This window comes from Pinus tabuliformis, chromosome 8 (genome assembly GCF_031772625.1).
Source record: "Pinus tabuliformis cultivar Carrire ecotype Pingquan chromosome 8, CPIR1, whole genome shotgun sequence".
Taxonomy (NCBI): domain Eukaryota; kingdom Viridiplantae; phylum Streptophyta; class Pinopsida; order Pinales; family Pinaceae; genus Pinus; species Pinus tabuliformis.
Genome location: NC_142294.1, coordinates 1,521,401,455 through 1,521,406,196, shown reverse-complemented (window position 1 = coordinate 1,521,406,196; position 4,742 = coordinate 1,521,401,455). Strand labels below are relative to the sequence as shown.

Sequence of the window (4,742 nt, the reverse complement as noted above, 5' to 3'; positions counted from 1 at the left end):
CGAAGTTTCGTTATAGCATCTATAATAGCCTCTGGTTCAGGTGGGCAATCTGGCCAATAGACATCCACAGGAATTAACTTATCTACTTTGTGAACGGTACTATAATAATCTATACCAAACATTTCTCTGTGATAGTACATGCTCCAGGGCAACTACATATTTTGGTTCTGGCATTTGAAATCTCACTACAGAAGGAGCCTTTTTCATGGTCACAGTCCCCGCTGTTATAATGAGGTAAGCTCGTCTAGGTCCAGATCTTGGTACCGGACCGTAACGATCGGAGTTGAATCGCAAATATATTAATGAAGTGAATTTGATGAAACCACAATTAATACTGTAAAGGAGCATTCATAAACTGGAGAGTCTGGCCCAATTCGTTTGACAGATCGTTTGGGGTAGTTTAAATATCTGGATTCAAAATTGTTTGATCGAGTAAAGGTAACTTCATAGGATTCATCATTGGCTTTATGTCATTTTGTACTTCCCTCCCCCACTCGGAAATTAAGGACCATTCCAATGTTCCTCTTCGCCATGCATGGACTGAACCAACAATGAAAATAAGCACGAGAATTGAAGCTCCTATAAATGCAGATATACCCTGTATACTAGAACTCATAGCCCATAGAGAAAGGCAGACTGTTCCAACATCAAGAACAACAAGAACTGGAGCGAACATATAATGATCTTAGATTAGATCCAAGTATCTTCCCATTGGTTCGATACTTGATTCGTAACTAGTAGTCCGGTTCTTGACCAATGGGAGCCAAAGCTCTGGAAATAAAGGATGCAAGAAGAGGTAGGAATGAGACTATATATTAATGAAAATATCCAGCCAGAAAGTATTATATTAGGGAAATAGGAACATGAATATACTCCTTTGAAATAGATCAAATTCTTATATTTTTACGTCAACTTCTTCATTATTATCCCACCCACCATGAGTGGAAGACCAAAGGACCGAACAATAAATACAATCAATTCTAATTGATTCACATATTTTGTTTCGTCCATGGCTTATTATCAAATTAATTCAATGAAATGAAATGTTATTTGAATGTCTATTGAGAATATTTGACATGAATCAAGTATGAGAGAAAGAATGTAAATGGGTCCCAATCCCAAACTACCCAATTTTAGATCTGAGTCTATAGTCATATTATAGAATGAATATGTTGATGATCTTTATCCAGCATCCATGGCTGAATGGTTAAAGCACCCAACTCATAATTGGCGAACTCGCAGGTTCAATTCCTGCTGGATGCAGGGGAACTGCACATATCCATTATTGATGGAATGAGAAGAAGTATGAAGAATAACACCAAACAATTGAAGCATACCAAGCCTTTCAATAAAATGAATGAAAGGCTTGGTATGCTTCAATTAAGCAATACATGATAACAATCCATCAGAGTATTATCCACCTATTGAAATAGATTCAACAACGGCTAGATCCAAAGGAAAGTTGTGAGCATTATGTTCATGCATAACTTCCATACCTAAACTATGATATATCTGTATAATTAAATTGGTATATGATCCGATATAATAACAGCTACAAGCTTTACGGGAAAAAAAAGGAGAAAAGGAGGGAAAACATTTAAGGATGAAGTGAAATATCTAGTACTTATAGAGAAAAGCATTCGTCTATTGGAAAGGAACCAATATACTTTTAACGTTGATTCGCAATCGAACAAAACAAAGATTAAAAATTGGATTGAAAATTTCTTCGATGTTAAAGTAATAGCTATGAACAACTATCGCCTCCCTGAAAAAGGAGGAAAGAGAGTGTCAATGATAGGACATCCAATACGTTGTAAACGTGTGATTATTACACTTAGAACCAGTGATTCTATTCCACTCCTTTCAGAACAATAAGATTTCAAATTTGAAACTAAATGGTCATCCGTTCATATAGAATTTTAACTTCGGATACACGCAATAGATCTGTATCAGGTTTTGATGGAAGAGTGCAGCTGGACCCGTAGAAGAAATTGACCTCTGGACAACATCATTGTGGGAAAGGTCATATTGGAAGAGGAATTATTACCGCAAGACACAGGGGAGGGGGTCACAAGCGTCTGTATCGTCAAATTGATTTTCGACGGAATAAGGAACACATATCAGGAGAAATTGTAACCATAGAATACGACCCTAATAGAAGTGCATACATTTGCAAGGTGCATTACAAGAATGGTGATAAGATGTATATTCTGCATCCCACAGGTGTCATGATTGGAGATACTATTCTTTCTGGTCCAAAAGCTCCTATATCAATAGGAAATGCCCTACATCTGAGTGCGGTTTGAATTATTAGTTTACATGATCGGAAGCAACCGATTGGGTTTACAGCGAAACCTATAAATCTATCACTGATCCAACTAGGACACTTTTACGGGACGAACCCCAAAGGGAAACTGAGGATAAATGACAGCAGGTGATTGGATTCAAAAATTGTTCATATCGGATCATTGGTTCCGAAGATATAATAATATGGAGAGGACCTGATTGTTTGTCCGAAGCATGAACAAAATGGGATAGAGGCACCCTCTAAAAAGACAAGTTACTCACATTTGATCTGATGGTCAGAGGCGGATTCGGAGCTAGACAGTGGTAGTAATTCCCAAAAAGCTCCCAATAGATTGAATAGACTATACCATCCGATCCCCAATTTTCAATCCTGATCAAATGCACTATGGAAAGGATTTGACCATAAATTGATCGAACTTTCAAACTTTTTCAATTTGATATTTGAGTGTGAGAGGAGAGGGAAATTCGTTTCTTTTTTTTCCATTCCAGATGATGAAAAATCATCATATGTCACAGGTATAGTTGGTATCGACCTGACTTTATGCTTATAGTTAGGGATTATACGAAGGGGTAGAATAGAAGTTGTCCCCGGGAGAGATGGCTGAGTGGTTAATGGCTCCGGTCTTGAAAACCGGTATAGATAAAAAAACTATCGAGGGTTCGAATCCCTCTCTCTCCTTTTGTTTTTCAACAATTGCATTTACCGGTCCAATAAAAAAAAAAGAGAATAGCTCAGCTGTATATAGTCGAGCTACAAGGATCCAGTTGGAAAAAGAGTATTTGAAAAGACTCCTATCCCCCCGATATGGGAGATAGATGTAATGAAATTGAATCGATTTTTCTTCCATCTGGTTTGATCTATTGTTTCAGTTAAGAGGAGTCATGGAAAGGACAGGTTCGAAATCACGATCAATCCCTTTCTCAAATCCTGCTGCAGCTGCATGAGCCCTTCCCGCATGCCACAAATGACCTACGAAGAAGAAAAATCCTAGAAAGAAATGGGAGGTGGATAACCAACTTTGGGGAGAGACATAATTCACCGCATTGATTTCGGTAGCTACACCACCCACAGAATTTAAAGAACCTAAAGGAGCATGAGTCATATATTCTGCTGAACGTCGTTCCTGCCAAGGCTGTATGTCTTTTCTCAACTTGCTCAGATCCAAACCATTAGGGCCCCTTAGGGGTTCCAACCAAGGAGCACGGAGATCCCAAAAACGCATCGTTTCCCCTCCAAAGATAATTTCTCCAGTCAGAGAACGCATAAGGTATTTACCTAAACCAGTAGGTCCTTGGGTAGACCCCACACTAGCTCCAAGACGTTGGTCTCTAACTAAAAAAGTAAACGCTTGAGCTTGAGAGGCTTTTGGGCCAGTGGGCCCATAAAATTTACTGGGATAAATGGTATTGTTGAACCAAACAAAACAACAAGCAATAAAACCAAAGAGGGATAGAGCCGCTAAACTATAGGACAAATAAGCTTCTCCGGACCATACGAATGCACGGCGAGCCATGCAAAAGGTTTGGTTAAGATATGCCAGATACCACCGAAGATACAAATGGAACCTAACCATACATATCCTCCAATTACATCTTCTAGATTGTCCACGCTAACGATCCATCCTTCTCCTCCGAAAGGAGATTTCAGTAAATAACCAAATATAGCACTTGGGTTAAGTGTCGGGTTTGTAATTTTTCTTACATCTCCACCACCAGGAGCCCAAGTATCATATACACCTCCAAAATACAAAGCTTTTAGCACTGGAAGAAAAGCACCAACACCTAGCAAGATTAGGTGAATACCCAAAATTGTGGTCATTTTGTTTCTATCTTTCCATACATAGCCAAAGAATGGAAAAGATTCTTCTAAAGTTTCGGGTCCTATGAGTGCATGATAAATACCACCAAAACCTAAAACCACAGAAGAAATTAAGTGAAGTACCCCAGATACAAAATATGGAAAAGTTTCCACGATTTCCCCACCAGGACCGACTCCCCATCCTAGAGTAGCTAGATGGGGAAGCAGAATCAATCCTTGTTCATACATAGGTTTTTCCGGTACGAAATGAGCCACTTCGAATAGGTTCATTGCTCCGGCCCAGAATACAATTAATCCGGCATGAGCCACGTGAGCCCCAAGCAATTTACCCGACAAATTGATAAGTCGGGCATTACCGGCCCACCAAGCGAAACCAGTGGTTTCTTGATCACGACCAGCTAAAGCTATAGTTCCATTAAAGAGCATTTCCACGGGGTAGGACCTCCTCAGGAAATATAAGGTTTTCATGAGGCTGATCTTGAGCCGCCATCCAAGCACGAATACCTTCGTTCAGGAGAATATTTTTTGTGTAGAAAGTCTCAGATTCAGAATCTTCTGCTGCACGGATCTCCTGGGAAACAAAATCATAGGCACGTAAGTTTAGAGCTAGACCAAC

General features: G+C 39.4%; 2 non-coding genes across 2 annotated transcripts; both read left to right on the top strand.

Moving 5' to 3' along the window:
- Nucleotides 1-1,189: 1,189 nt before the first annotated feature.
- Nucleotides 1,190-1,263, top strand: TRNAM-CAU (transfer RNA methionine (anticodon CAU)). Its single transcript has one exon. It is a non-coding gene; the product is annotated as a tRNA-Met (tRNA).
- A 1,635-nt stretch (nt 1,264-2,898) lies between these two features.
- Nucleotides 2,899-2,986, top strand: TRNAS-UGA (transfer RNA serine (anticodon UGA)). The gene has a single exon. It is a non-coding gene; the product is annotated as a tRNA-Ser (tRNA).
- Nucleotides 2,987-4,742: the final 1,756 nt, after the last annotated feature.